Here is a 17,288-nt window from a genome sequence, read left to right as displayed (position 1 = left end):
AAAAAAAAAAAAAAAAAAAAAAAAAAAAAAAAAAAAAAAAAAAAAAAAAAAAAAAAGAAAAAAAGAAATATTATTTGATTTGTAGAAACTGAAAAAAAAGTTTTTGTTTTAAATTACATAAACCAATTGCATTAAAAATATTTTAAGGTAATAATTTATTCCCTCTTAACTTGCTGCATAATTTCTTATTTGCAAAATGGAAAAACAACGGTTTCACTTCACAGAATTATTATGGGGATTAAACAAGATAGAAAACTGTAACATAGAATGTGTGTAATACACGTGTTATTTACTATGTTATTATTGAAAATATTTTGTTTTCAGTTCTCTTATAATTGCTATCTGCTGTTCTTACCAACTACCAAAGCTTCCACACTTTTATTCTTAGCTTCCTATGTCTTTTATATGCTCTACATGTTGGATAAGACAACATGGGCATTACACACACACACACACACACACACACACACACACACAGCTGGTTCAAATGACTGAAGTAGAGTCATCATTCCCACAGTTTTCCAAAAATATTCAATGTTTTATATATATTTTTTTAATTTCAAATAAAAGTACCTGTACCAACATCCTGGAACTCATTCCAAAAGCCCAACTTACCTGTTGATCTTCTCATTTACAGCTACCCAATCACCCTAAAATTAGTTGTCTCCTTTTCCTCTAAAATATCTACACCAATTCCCTAATAATAGGGTGATCACATAATTTAACACTTCAGATTGCTTTTGTCTGAGATAAATGCTAAACCAAATTGAATATTGGGACAGCGGGACAGCAGGCATTAATAAGTACCATTTTTTTTTTCTTTTTTTGGTGGCAATGCCAGGGATTGAAAATAAGGACTGTCTTGAGCAATGTGGCACATAAGCCGCCTTATCAACATTGAAATATTTTAGTTGAGAAGAAATGAGAATTTGAACCTGATATTTGCGGTATGAATACATCAGAGAAAGATGTGTGAGGAGTAATATGGAAAAACTGGAATTGAGCAGATTAATTAGGAATTCAGTAGATCAGTTGTTGTCACAGTTATGCCCCAATACCTTCAATTCAGAATATAAGTCTGAGTGAAAGACTACGGTTAGCATCATATTTTCTCTTTAGAAGTAATATATATAAGACAAGAAAATAAACAAGACCAAAGTGCAGAGACACAGCACTTTGAATAAAAAATAATTCAGGTCTGTGAGAGGGAACTAGGGGAGGGACAGCAGGGAGTGGGTAGTTGGGGAGGAATAACATGGGGAGAAATGCGAGATATAGGTGATGGGGAGGAAGGCAGCAAACCACATTGCCATGTATGTACCTATGCAACAATCTTGCATGTTCTTCACATGTACCCCCAAACCTAAAATGCAATAAAATATATATTAAAGAAAAAATTCGGTCCAGGTGTGGTGACTCACATCTGTAATCCCAGCACTTTGAGAGGCTAAGGCAGGCTGATTGCTTGAGCCTAGGAGTTTGAGACCAGTCTGGGCAACATGCCAACACCTATCTTTATTGAAAATACAAAATGATTGTATATTTAGAAGACACCATCATCTCAGCCCCAAATCTCCTGAAACTGATAAGCAACTTCAGCAAGGTCTCAGGATACATAATCAATGTGCAAAAATCACAGGCATTCCTATACACCTATAACAGACTTAAAGAGAGCCAAATCAAGGATGAACTGCCATTCACAATTGCTACAGAGAATAAAATACCTAGGAATACAACTAACAAAGGATGTAGAGGGCCTCTTCAAGGAAAACTACAAACCACTCCTCAAGGAAATAAGAGAGGACACAAACAGATGGAAAAACATTGCATGCTCATAGTTAGGAAGAGTCAATATCATGAAGATGGCCATTCTGGCCAAAGTAATTTATAGATTCAATGCTATCCCCACCAAGCTACCTATGACCCTCTTCACAGAACTGGAAAAAACCACCTTAAACTTCATATGGAACCAAAAGACAGCCTGCCTAGCCAAGTCAATCCTAAGCAAAAAATGCTTATCATCACTGGTCATTAAAGAAATGCAAATCAAAACTACGTTAAGATACCATCTCATGCCAGTTAGAATGGTGTTCATTAAAAAATCTGGAGACAACAGATATTGGAGAGGATGTGGAGAAATAAGAACACTTTTGCACTGTTGGTGGGAGTGTAAATTAGTTCAACCATTGTGGAAGACACTGTAGCACTTCCTCAAGGACCTAGAAATAGAATTTCCATTTGACCCAGCAATCCCACTACTGGGTATATATCCAAAGGATTATAAATCGTTCTATTATAAGGACACATGCACATGAATGTTCACTGCAGCACTGATTACAACATCAAAGACTTGGAACCAACCCAAATTCCCATCGATGATAGACTGGACAGGGAAAATGTGGCCCATATACACTATGGAATACTATGTAGCCATAAAAAACGATGAGTTCCTGTCCTTTGTAGGGACATGGATGAACCTGGAAACCATCATTCTCAGCAAACTGACACAAAAACAGAAAATAGGGATAACATGGGGAGAAATGCCAGATACAGGTGATGGGGATGGAGGCAGCAAACCACATTGCCATGTATGTACCTATGAAACAATCCTGAATGTTCTTCACATGTACCCCAGAACCTAAAGTGAAATAATATATACATATATATATATACAAAACTATTAATTTAAAAAGCTTATTTTATTCCAATGTTTTGTTTCTATGGTAGCACTTGGAAATACCTCTTTTCGGTAATTTATAACATTAAGAAAAATAATATGAGTTTACAAGTAGTATCCAGACATCTCATAAATAGCTATTTTTTTAATTTATAAATTATTCATCACCTCAGACTAAAAAACTGATGAGATACAAGAATATCAATATTGACCTCCTCTATTTTCATCACCAATGCAGCATTTTCAGTTTTTTTTCTTTTAATCATTTGAGGCTGGTCACTATTATATAGAAAAAATTCATTAGATTTGGGATAAAAGGGACTATATTTAAATCCCTCAAATTTTGCTAGTTTGAATGGCTATGCACACACGCTTAAGTTCCCATGGATCTAGTAGTGTTCTTTATTGGTAAATAAGAACGGCGCTCCTCTTGTTGAGTTTTCCAGTGCCTGGCATGTGTCTGACAAACTGCAGGCATTCAACAAACTATTATCCTTTGCACATACACTTGACATATGAATATTTGTAACTGTAATATGTCTTATTGATAAAAAATATAATAAGGTGAGTTATAGACAAGCAGCTATGGCATAAGCACAGTAAGGGCAGGATGGATACATGGCTAAGAAAAGTCCATCTTTAGGGACTACTACACTAAGTACACAGCACTTTACAGCCAATGATTTTGGAACTTACTCTGAATTATTGGTGGATTAAATTTCTCACACTGGTTATTAGTGAGAATAATATTTTCGACATACACTATGAAATCTGTAGTATATATAACTTGAACCATCAAACAGAATATGTGTAATAAACTTGTCAAGAATATGTCATGGTGTTACAGCCTACGAAAATTTCAGGGAAATTTTAATATATTTCTGAGTTTTTCTTTTTTTTTTTGCAATTTTACTTCCATGAACAATAATTATAATGGTGAAGACAGAAACTAAACACATTTAATGTAAATAAAATTGCTATTATTATGCTTTTATAATTCTAAGAGGTTTCTCTATGTTGTCCATTTTTGCTTGTCCACAAACTTCCTCAGATAAAAACGAGAAAAGATAAAGTGTACATTTTGAAACATGAATAACATCACACTCCCCGGTGACTTTCAATCTCTTTCCTGGTGAAAGTCAAATTCCTCTAAGTGCCTATAAGATAACAGGAAGACAGCATCTGCTGTGTCATTGCTTATTGTCCTCCTCTCATTTTTTCTTCCTAGCATATTTAATTCCAGGCACTTGAATAGTATAAACAAAATCCTTGCCCTAGTGGGAATTATAGCAAAACAAATTGAGATAGACAAAGTGAGAGAAACAAATAAATACTAAGATAATATATATGATATGAATAAAAGAAACCTGTGCATAGGGTAACCTGAGGCCCCTGATGGAATTGCTACTTAAGCTAAGGATTGAGAATAAACCAGGAATGATAAAATGTATGGCATAAGAAATCACTGAAAGTGAAAGCCTATAAATTGGTAGAAAGCGGAGTGATTATTTTTTTGCTCATATTTTGCTAATTCTTTTTGAAAAATCATGTGAAAAGAAACTGAAAATCACTCATTTTTAATGCTTTATCTTGCAACTTCATGTTAATTTGCAGTTAAACTAGCTAGGCTTTTATATCAGTAGTAGAATATGTCAGGTACACGCAAATAAAAATATATAAAACGTATTCAAAATTGTTGTAACTATGAAAGTCAAATGATAAATGCACAAAACTTAAACAGTTTATTATCTATAACATGACCTTGTCATTACATGAGTTTTGTTGCAACCATGGTAGGCACATTCTTCAAGAACATGCGTCTAAACTATTCCAGCTATTTGAATAAATAGATTTTTGCCCTACCAGGGTACTCTCTGTAAAACTGTGTATGAACGGACTTATCTAGACCTCATTTAAAATAATTGACAATTGCAGAGCTGTAACCTTTCAAATCAGTGACACCTTTATAAGAAGTTTGAATATGGACTCAGGGATGTCTAGAAAAGCTTTATTCTGAATTGATTTTGTAGCTCGTTTACACTTTTATTATCTATAATATATCGTTTTAATATAACAATTTAGATTTCAACTCTTACAGTTTATGAAAAAATTACATTTTATATTTAAATTTGAATTAAACAATGAAAACATCCTGACACATCAGTGTAAAACACTACAGGTTTCCTGAAACACATTTTGAAAAACCATTGGTATGTGTTAACTCAGCCTTCAAAATACTCTGTCCTTCATGTTGAAAGCCACACAGTTCATCTACAAAACTTTTCACTCTCAGCTTTGCCAATGATATATTGAGAGCTAAATCCCAATTAATAGTCTATCAAAAAAATTTAATAAATTCACTGTAACTTCATTTTCTCAATATATGAATGTTTTAAGTGACTGAAATACCACATAATTGGGAGGTATCTTATTCTCACATGAAGAACAAGTGTTTAATACGCTAATAAATTTTTATTATTGCACTTGCAATGTAAATTGCAACATTTATGCTTGAACTCTGTAGCACTCTAGAATGTAACCTACTGTCCTTGAAATATTAATAGAGTTGAAATTACAAAATTTCGTCCAAGATGAGCATTTTATGTTTCTCCCTGAATATCTGGGGAAGTGTCGCTGTTATCTTTCCAGAACACTGTGGAAATGCCCTGAAGAGGCAGATGTTTCTAAGGGGACTTCAGACATTTTTAAGAATAATGTCTACAAGGTTTGAAGAGGATGCAATGTGACATGACATCCTCTCCTGATTATTCTCAAATCTCGTCCTAAATTAGGCTAAACTGAGCAGTCATTAAAATCATCTCAGTAAACATTTAAAACTACAGACACTGTGTTGAATAGGTTCTTACACTTAGTGCTTTCTGGGAGTGGATCCTTGAATTAAAATATCCCATTTGGCATATTAAAAGGTTATATAGCAGAGTGCATAAATGCACCTGTTTTGAAAAACATCCAGAGTATGCTTATACTTTTACAAATCCATTTATATATAACTAATTTCTAGTAGAAATCTTCACATATGTAATTATCATGTGTCAACTAATATTAGCCCAGAGCCTTTGTCCATATTTTCTTGGTGTGTCCCAATACAGCAGGTGCTATTACATCTATTCTTTTCACTCCATCTCACAACAACACTATTTTAATTCAAATATGTTAGTAACTCATCTTTATTTTTTATAATTAAAACTAAAATCGGATTTTTCTGTACTTGGTCTAAAGTAAATACTAAATAATTAAAAGGTGACTGGGGATTCTAAAAAATTGACTTTAATTGTGGCTATGCTAACAATACAGTTCTTGTTTCTTCTTCTTTTTACAGTTTAAAAACTGGCTCTTGCCTACTTGACACTAAGTTTCAGATACTTTTATTTTGAGGATGATATTCTTGGAAAGTTGTTTATAAGGCTTGTACTAGAATCGAGAGCATACTGTCTTTGCAATTCAAATACCTTATTTTCTCTCCTAGCACTTAGGAGTTCTACTACAGTGTTATTTTCAATTTTACACCTTTAAGAAGTAGCACATTGGAGAAACTATTAAAAGGTTATGCAGAAATTAAAAGTTAGACAAAATGATGACTGCATGTCTTTTTAGGTTAAAGTGAAGTATTAACAGGTCCACCTCAAAATTATTTAATTATTAAAGAGAAGTGCCTTTCATTCACTTTCGATTTACCATTAGTTGGGAATCAGACTTTCTAAAATATCACAATACTTTGTCAATTTTTGTCTGGCAGGGATAAATATTATTTCTATGCAGTATATTACACAATCCCAAAAGTTTAGAGTTTCATTGTCTTATAATCCTGTTAACTAAGTTTGTATCTAAATTACTAAGCTGTCTCTAGAATTCTTTTTATCAGTATCTTTATATACTTAATTTGCCAAACATTTCTTTTGAACTAAAGTACTGTTATGGACTTTCTGTCATTCATTTATTATCTAAATGTGTAACATCATCACTCTATATTTGAGTCAGAGTCGTATTTATAAGTTTTTGAAAAATATAGTTAGACAAAAACTATCAATTAATCTTGAAGCTGCTGTTGGGGGGATTTTTCCTCACCATTTTTCTAAAGTCTAGGGTTTTTGGTATGTTTTGGCTTGGTTTACTTACAATTCCCAAATTGTGGGAAAGATACTACCGTTTTGTAGTCATAAAGGCTTTTACTTAAAATATACTTTTAATATGGATTCCTATTAATTATGGATTATTTATATTAGAGGGTAATATTTGTTCCCTATTCTTGATTTCTCTAGAAAGATGGGAGAGATTTTCATTGGAACACTTCATCTCTGTCCTCTTCTCCTTACTCCTGATGCCTGTGAAAACATAGAGCCACATGTTCTGACTGGTAGGTTTGGAGAAAAGTAACAGGATGTGCATACTGCCTCCAGGGACATGTTTTCCATCACTACATGAAAAGTAAACACCAACCCACGTTTCAGTGATTGGGTGTAAAAGCCTATTTAATTCTTTCAGTAGCCTTCTTAATACTGCTGTATGTATCAGTGAAAAAGGTGACATTCTGGCCTTCATTCTATACTTCTTCATTCATTATCTGTTCAAAATTATGACAGGAAAACTATTAATTATATCGGGTGACCCCCTTCAGAGCCTCCAACATTTGTAATTATCTATGCATAAAATATTACCTCCCATGAAAAGAATAATAAGCTACAGCTACAGTGTTCTCATTCAATTAGTTTATGTCTCAGAATTAATTACCTTAGTATTTCCTCAGAAAACCAAATCAAATTAAATTCAATGTGTATGAAAATTACCTTATTATATCTATAAGAAATAGTTACTTTAAAGAGTGTTCCTTTTGAAAAGGACATTAGATTTAAAAATTCTATAAAGGCTCTCCAAGAGGCCATCCTTTACCTAGTTTTGGACCCAATATTTACAATAACAGTCACTTACTTGAAGTACATCAAAACCGTTTCACAGGGAAAATTCAAAAGCAGCTTATTCCTATTTAGTCTATGGTACACCTATTATCTGAACAAGGAGGATTTTCTTTCTTTAGTGCTTTCCAAAAAGGTTTGAACAAATAGATGAAGTCATGTTAACAGTAGGAAAGCCAGCACTGTAGATTTATAGCCAGGTTGAAGTTTTTCCTTCAGCATGTCAAGGTGTACCACATACTGGCACTTTATTATTATTTTTGGCTCATATTATATATGTTTATGTGTACAGATTTAAGGATATATTGCATAATGATCAAGGCAAAACTTTAACGGTATTCATCACCCAACAATGTGTGTGGTACCAATTAACTGATTTCTCATCATCCACCTTGTTCCCACCTTTGCACCTTTTTGAGTCTTCATTCTCTACCATTCCACTCTTTATGTTCATCTATGTGTACACACATTTTAGCACTGCCTATGAATGAGAACATGTGATATTTTACTTTCTGTGCCTGACTTGTTTCACTTAAAATTATGATCTCCAATTCCATTTTTGTTGCTTCAAAGGACATAATTTCATTCCTTCTTATGGCTGAATGGTGTCTCATTGTGGATATATATGACATTTTCTTTGTCATTGATCCATTGATGGACACAGGGTGATTCTGTTATCTTTGCTATTTTGAATAGTGTTACAATAAAGATGAGTGCAGGTATCTTTTTGATATACTGATTTCATCTGGGTATGTACCCAATAGTAAGACTATAGGACTAAATGGTATTTCTATGTTTAGTTATTTCAGAAATCTACATACCGTTTTTCATAGATGCTGTACTAATTTATATTCTTACCAACAGTCAGTGTATGAGTTCCTTTTTCTCTGCATCCTCTCCAACATCTGTTATTTTTGTCTTTTTAATAATAGCCATTCTGACTGTGGTAAGATGATAACTCATCAGCATATGAAGTTTTGCAAAGTGCTATCATTATGCTTTCAAATAAACTGTTTAAACCTCCAAATATATCCTGATAAAAGACACTCATTGCTGACATTATTTATGTCTTCCATTTATCCTAGAGTTTCTTATATTGAATACATGACAACAATAGCATATTACAGAAGCACAATACATAACAGCAAATCTTTTTGTGAGTTTACCATGTAGCATCTTGGGCTAAGCACTCAGAGTGTGTTTAATTCTCACCATAAATCTATCCATCAAAAACAGTTTTCATTTCTATTTTAAAATGTTTATCCCAGGAAATAGGGAAGTTAGGTAATTTGTCCAAAGTTGAACAGATGTAAGGGCCTACACAGCTTCTCAGTTCCTATATTTTTAAGTCAAAGATGGTCACTTAATAATGACAGATGGTACTATTCTTGTATGAATTCCATTAGAGTAAAGGCCTGGTATCACAAACATCTGAAGGAAATCATCACACTCCACTAAATTTCTTCAATGGCTGCTGAAGGGTCCAAATAATCCGAGTAACAATCCTTCAGAGGAGTCAACTAAATTAAGGTAAGCTTTGACCAGTGAAGGACTGATGATAGAAGAAATGTAGCAGATAAATTCTCCTTTCTTCCATACAGTATCTCTGAAGACATCCATTATGTCTTGCTAATCAAATATTCTTGTTCTAAATCTGTGGTCAGTTTCGTAACCACTTGTTTGTGTTTGTACTGTCTCCTTCCCTGCCTCACAGACCTATTTCTCTCACTCATGATTCCCTGGCATTTCACTTATCAGTAAAGTGTAAGCACCTTATTTTCTGGCTCATGTTTTGTCATTTCTAGGTAACTTAATAAAACAATGCTTCATATGCTACCTGTCTCATATGATACTGTAACAGAATTCAATACCCTATCATCACATAATATGACTTTTTTAAAAAAGCATTTGTTTATTTGCATACATAGCAGTGAACACAATATGAAAACTCAAGAAATATTTGTTGAATGAATGAGCATTCACACACATACACTTATATACAATGCATAGGATAGAAGTTGTAACACTAATACATAAGCTAATATTAATTTAGTTTTTATATGTTATATATATTTGAGAGTATAAGTGATCCATATAATGCAATTTAATCTTTTCAGCACACCTGTAAGGGAGGTCTAAATAATAATTCCACCATTTTATAATTTTTAAAAGACACTTAAAAGAAATTATCCAATTCTGCATATTATACATCTCATTTCCAAAACAACTTCTGGTCACCAATGAAATGGGCCTTAATTTTACTCTCATTTTATCCTGCTTTATCTTGCCTTTACTAAAGCCATAATTATTTATAAAGACATCTTCTCTGCCTTCTAGAAAGCTGTTGCTTATATGGCTTCAAGTTAGATTGCTAAATGCTGAATTATAGAATGGTAAAAAAAGGTAAAGAATTTTTGAATATTAGCAAATTTAGCAAATAAAGAATTCATGAATATTTTTGAAATGATATTATCTCATTTTGCAGAAATTGTATATTATAGCCATGCTTTTCGTTCTTTTTATAACAATTCAGAGGCGTTCCTGATGTCAACAAGGAACTGTCTTATACTCAGAAAAGAAAAAAAGTATATTTATAATTTTCAGAATAACCCACTTTATACAATTCTTTTATTCTACTTGTGTTTTGTGTGGATAAGGAGGAGGTGTCTTCTACGAATTGTATTTTACTGTGGAAGAACGTTTAACATAAGATCTACGCTATTACCAAGTTTTAAGTATACAATACATTGTTGTTGACTATAGGTACAATATTGTATTAGCATATATCTAAAGCTTATTCATCTTGCTTAACCGAAAGTTTTATACACATTGATTAGTAACTCTCAATTTTTCCTTGCCCCAGCACCATCATTCTGCTATTGATACTATGAATTTTACTATTTTAGATATCTCATGAAAGTGGAATCATGCAATATTTACCTTTCTATGACTGACTTAGTTCACTTAGCAGAATGTCCTCAAGTTTCATCTACATTGTCACCTCTTGCAGAATTGCTTTCTTTCTTAAGGCTGAACAGTATTCTGCTGTATACATGTAACACATTTTCTTCATCCATTCATCTGTTGAGAGACACTTAGATTGTTTCCACATCTTTGCTATTGGAAATACTGCTGCAATAAACACAGGAGTGCTGATATTCCTTGAGAATCACACTTTCAAATCACAGATAAATATACAAAGTGAGACTGCTGAATACAGTAATTCTATTTTTATTCTTTTGAATAACTCCATTCTGTTTTCCACAGCAGCTGCATAATTTTGTATTCCCACTAACAGTGTACAAGATTCTAGTTTCTCCACATCCTCATCAGCTCTTGGAGTCTTTTTGTTTTTTTGGTAATAGCCACCCTGACAGATTTAAGGTGATATTTTATTATGGATTTGATTTGCATTTACCTAATGACTGGTGATATTGAATATTTTTTCATATACCCATTAGCCATTTGTATGTCTTCTTTGCATTAATGTCTGTTCAAGAGCTAGTTGATTGTATGAGATATTTTTTGGTATTGAATTGTAAGGTTTTAAAAATATATATTGGATATTTGCCCCTTATTAAATATATAATTTGCAAATACTTTCTCTCATGTTGTAGGTTGCCTTTTCACTCTGTTAATTGTTTACATAGCTATGGGGATTTTTTTTTTAGTTTGATGTATTCCAATTTGTTTATTTTTGTTTTAGTTGTCATATTCTTGAAATCACTGCCAAGACCAATGTCATGAAGCCTCTCTCCTATGTTTTCTTCTAGGAGTTCTGTAGTTTCAGATGTTGTGATGAAGTCTTTAATTAATCTTGAGTTGATTTTTATGTATGCTGTAAGATGGGAGTCCCATTTTCTTCTTTTACATGTGAAAATACAGTTTTCTCAGTACCATCGTAGTATCCAAGCCAGTTAGAAGGAATGCACCACACTGAGTTCTGAGTCCTTTTCATTAGCTGGTGACTGAGAGTCAGCTTATGTTTAAAATCTCTCAGCCCTGAGGGAGGGGCTTGATTATCTTTTATACCTTGATTTAGATAGGGAAGGGTGCACCTAGTTGAAGTGGAATTTTGCAGAAGCAGAACAAGCAAGTTAGATAAGGAAGCTGGTAACCAGGGAGCAGGAGGTTCCCAGGATTGTTGGTTGCTAAGGGTATTTCCATACAATCACTAAGGGGGATGGCAGGGGAAACTTTCCATAGAATCATCACCAAGAGAGGCATTCACAGTAGCAGGTGTGCTTGTCAAGTAGGATGTACAGGTTCTGAGCACAGTGTGAACCAAACCTCAATGGTTCAAAGCTCTGAGTACAGCGTGACTCAGTAATGCATTCGTGAGGACTGTGGCAGGAAAAGAGAAGGTAGGCTGGAGCTTACAGCTAAGATGGAGTCAGTTAGGCTAACACAAGTTAGGTTATTAGACACTATTTGTTGAAGAGAAAATCCTCTTACTGTGAATTCTTGCCACTCTTGTCAAAGATTAGTTAAACTTATATGTGTGAATTTACTTTTATACCCTATTCTGTTCCATTTGTTTATACCTGACTTTACACCAGTGACATACTGTTTTTATTACTGTAGTTTTATATCTCTTGAAATTAGGAAGTGTTATGTCTCCAACTTCATTATTTCTCAAGATTGGTTTGGCTCTGTGGTTTTCTATGGATTCACATACATTGAGGAGTAGCTTTTTCCATTTTATTAAAAATGTTATTGTGATTTTGAAAGAAACTACTATATCTGTGGATCTTTTTGGGTAGTTGGACATTCTTAACTATGTAAAGGCTTCAATTCATGAAAATGTAATGTATTTCCATTTTTCTGTCTTCATTAATTGATTTCATTCATGTTTTACAGTTTCTAGTGAGTTTTTCAATTCTAATTAAGTGTATTTCTAGGTTTTTAAAATCTTTCTATATTATTATAAATGAGACTATTTTCCTAATTTCATTTTAAGATAGTTTGTTACTCGTGTATAGAAATGCCACTTATATTTGTATGTTGATTTTGTATTCTGCACCTTCAATAAATTTATTTATTGATTTAACAGGTTTTTTTAAATTGTTAATTGAGTCTTTAAGGTTTTCTTTACATAAGATCATGACAACTGCACACAGGAACAATTTACTTCCTCTGCAACTTGGAGGCGTTTTGTCTTCTTTTCTTTCCTAATTGCTTTGACTAGGACTTCTGGGACTGTATTGAATATAATAAGGTGCACATCTTTGCCTTGTTTTTGAGTTTGGTGGAAATGTTTTCAAATTTTCTCTGTTGAAAGTAATGTTGACTGTGAGCTTTTCATATATGGCCTCTATTATTTTAAGGTAATTAATTTTCATTTATAATTTGATACAATTTTTTTATTGTAAAAGGATGTTGAATTTTCTTACTGTTTCTGCATCTATAGTCGCATCTATATGATGTTTATATTTTATTGTGTTAATGTGATGATTAATCACATTAACTGATTTACTGAACTATTCTTGCATGCTTGCATGCCAGGGATAAGTCCCACTTGATCATGGCATATAACCCTTTTAATGTGTTGTTGGGTTTCACTTACTAGTATGTTATTGAGGATTGTTGCATCTATTTATATCACAGTATCAATCAGTTTTACTTTTTTTAAACTTGTGATGTATTTGTCTGACTTTGGTAGGACAAAAATGTTGGCTTCAAAAAATGACTTTAGAAGTGTTTCTTCTGCTTTACTTTTTGAAGAGGTTGAAAAGAATTGGCACTAATTTTTCTTTAAATGTTTGATGGAGCTCACCAAGGAAGCCTTCTCAACCTGGACTTTTCTTTGTCAGAAGACTCTTAAATACAGAATCAATCTTGGTACTGGTTACAGACCTTTTCAGAGTTTCTGTTTCTTCATGATTTAGTCTGGATAGGTTATAGGTATTTAGAAACTTTTGTATTTCTTCTAGGTTACCCAGTTTGTTAACATATGATTTCCCTAATAGCATTTTATGATTATTTTTATATCTGTGGTATCAGTTAAAATGTTTTCTGTTTCATTTCTGCTTCTATTTATTTGAAATATCTCAATTTTTTGCTAAGCCATTTTGTTCAAAGGAACATCTGGTAGTTTTATTGATTTTTTTCTATCACTTTTTAATTTTATTAAAATTTGCTTTAATGCTTATTATTACCTCCATTCTACTAAATTTAAGCTTAGTTTCTTCTTTTTCTAGTTTCTTGATGTGTAAAATTAGGTTACTTATTTGAAATCTTTTTTTAAATGTGGGCATTTAGGGCAATAAAATTCCCTTTTAGTACTTACTGCATTTTCTTCTTTTTTTTTTTTTTAAGACGAAGTCTCACTCTGTCACCAGGCTAGAGTGCAGTGGTATGATCTCAGTTTGCTACAACCTCCACTTCCAGGGTTCAAGTGATGCTCCTGCCTCAGCCTCCTGATAAGGTGGGACTACAGGTGCATACTACCATGCTCAGCTGATTTTTATATTTTTAGTGGAGACAGGGTTTCAGCATGTTGGCCAGAATGGTCTTGATCTCTTGACCTTGTGATCTGCCTGCCTCAGCCTCCCAAAGTGCTGGGATTACATGCTTTTTCTATATTCCATAACTTCTGGTATGTTTTGTTTACATTTCTGTTTGCCCTGAGGTATTTTTTAATTTATTTTATTTCTTTTTTAAGCCAATGATTATCAAAGAGCATGTTAAATTTCACATATATGCATATTTTTCAGTTTTCCATTGAGTACTCATTTCTAGTTTTACACCACCGTGGTTAGTAAGGATATGTGGTATAATTTCAATGTTAAACTTGTTAAGACTTGTTTTGTGACATAATAGTTATATAGCCTGTAAAAAATCCCGTTTATACCTAAGATAAATGTGAATTCTGCTGCTGTTGAGTGGAATGTTTTAAATATTTCTGTTAGATCAATTTGGCCTAAAGTTTTGTTTAAATCCTCTGTTTTCTTATTAGCCTTCTGTCTGGATGTCCTATTCCTTAGTCAGAATGGAATATTAAAGTCTCCTACTAGTTTATTGTATTGTCATCTATTTCTCTCTTCAGTTCTGTCAATTTTTCTTTTACGCATTTAGGTGTTCCAGTGTTGAATGCATATATAATTATAACTGTTATATTTTCCTGATGGATTAGCCTTTTATCATTATGTAATATCCTTTCTTTTATGACAGTTTTGACATGTAGTTGAATTTGTTTGATATAAGTATAGGTAGCTGGCTGTGGTGGCTCATGCATGTAATTCCAGCATTTTGGGAGTCCAAGGCAAGTGGATTACTTGAGTCCAAGAGATCAAGACCAACCTGGGCACCATGGTGACACACCACCCCTAAAATCCATACCAAAAATTTAGCCAGGTTTGGTGACATGTGCCTACAGTCCCAGCTACCTGGGAGGCTGAGGTGGAAGGATTGCTTGGACCTAGGAAATCAAGGCTGCAGTAAGCCCCAGCTGCACCACTGTGCAGTCTTGGGACAAAGTGTGACCCTGTCTCAAAATACATAAAAATAAAAGGGAGTCCTCCTCTCTTTTCATTACTGTTTGCATTGGGGATATTTTTTCCATCTTTTCACTTTCAGTCTTTCAATTAAGTTGGATTTTTTGTTTGCTTTATGCATTCAGCCACTTTCTGTCTTAAGTAGAGTATTTAGTACATTTAAATTTAATACAATTATTAAGACTGGATTTATTATTTCTATTTTGTTGATTTTTTTATTTCCAGAGGTTTTGGGGAACAGATAGTGTTTAGTTACATGAGCAAGTTCTTTTCTTTTCTTTTAAAAAAATATATATATACTTTTTAAATGTACATTAGTTTCTGGGGTACATGTGCAGATCATGCAGAATTCTTGCATAGGTACATACATGGCAATGTGGTTTCCTGCTTCCAGCCCCCCAACACCGATATCTGGCATTTCTCCCCATGTTATCCCTCCCCACCCTCCCTACCTCCACTGTCCCTCCCCTAGTCCCCTTCAACAGATCCCAGTGTATGATGCTCCCCTCCCTGTGTCCATGTGTTCTCATTGTTCAACATGTGCCTATGAGTGAAAACATGCAGTTTTTGATTTTCTGTTCTTGTGTCAGTTTGCTGAAAATGATGGTCTCCAGATTCATCTATGTCCCTGAAAAGGACATGAACTCATCCTTTTTTATGGCTGCATAGTATTCCATGGTGTTTAAATAGCAAATATTCCTTGTCCAAGCTATCATTTATTGGCATTTGGGTTGGTTCCAGGTCTTTGCTATAGTCAACAGGGCAGCAATGAAAGTAAATGTGCATGTGTCTTTATAATAGAGTGATTTATAATCCTTTGGATATATACCCAGTAGTGGGATTGCTGGGTCAAATGGAATTTCTATTTCTAGGTCCTTGAGGAATTGCCACATTGTTTTCCACAATGGTTGAACTAATTTGCTCTCCCACCAACAGTGTAAAAGTGTTCCTATTTCTCCACATGCTCTCCAGCATGTGTTGTCTCCAGATTTTTTAATGATCACCATTCTAACTGGCATGATATGGTATCTCAATGTGGTTTTGATTTGCATTTCTCTATTGACCAGTGATGATGAGCATATTTTCATATGTTTGTTGGCCTTATATATGCCTTCTTTTGAAAAGTGTCTGTTCATATCCTTTGCCCACTTTTGAATGGGTTGGTTTGTTTTTCTCTTGTAAATCTGTTTTAGTTCTTTGTAGATTCTGGATATTAGCCCTTAGTCAGATGGGTAGAGTGTAAAATTTTTTTCCCATTCTGTTGGTTGCTGGTTCACTATGATTGTTTCTTTTTTTTGTATAGAAGCTCTGGAGTTTAATTAAATCCCATTTGTCTATTTTGGCTTTTGTTGCCAATGCTTTGTTGTTTTAGTCATGAAGTCCTTGCTTCTGCCAATGTCCTAAATGGTTTTGCCTAGGTTTTCTTCTAGGGTTTTTATGGTGTTAGGTCTTATGTTTAAGTCTTTACTCCATCTGGAGTTAATTTTAGTGTAAGGTGTCAGGAAGGGGTCCGGTTTCTATTTTCTGCACATGGCTAGCCAGTTATCCCAACATCATTTATTAAACAGGGAATTCTTTCCCCATTGCTTATTTTTGTGAGGTTTGTCAAAAATCAGATGATTATAGATGGGTAGCATTGCTTCCAAGGCCTCTGTTCCGTTCCATTGGTCTATATCTCTGTTTTGGTACCAGTACTATTCTATTTTGATTACTGTAGCCTTGTAGTATAGCTTGAAGTCAGGCGGCATGATGCCTCCAGCTTGGTTCCTTTTGTTTAGGATTGTCTTGACTATGTGGACTCTCTTTTGATTCCATATGAAGTTTAAGGTGGTTTTTTCCAGTTCTGTGAAGAAGGTCATAGGTAGCTTGATGGGGATAGCATTGAAGCTATAAATTACTTTGGGCAATATGGTCATTTTGACAATATTGATTCTTCCTAACCATGAGCATGGGATGTTTTTCCATCTGTTTGTGTCCTCTGGTATTTCCTTGAGCAGTGGTTCATAATTCTCCTTGAAGTAGTTCTTTACATCCTTTGTTAGTTGTATTCCTAGGTGTTTTATTCTCTTTGTAGAAATTGTGAATGGGAGTTCACTCTTCATTTGCCTCTCTGTTAGTCTGTTATTGATGTATAGGAATGCTTGTGATGTTTGCACATTGATTTTGTACCCCGAGACTTTGCTG

This window comes from Cebus imitator, unplaced genomic scaffold (assembly GCF_001604975.1).
Source record: "Cebus imitator isolate Cc_AM_T3 unplaced genomic scaffold, Cebus_imitator-1.0 Scaffold288, whole genome shotgun sequence".
Lineage (NCBI taxonomy): Eukaryota > Metazoa > Chordata > Mammalia > Primates > Cebidae > Cebus > Cebus imitator.
This window is presented reverse-complemented; position numbering follows the sequence as displayed.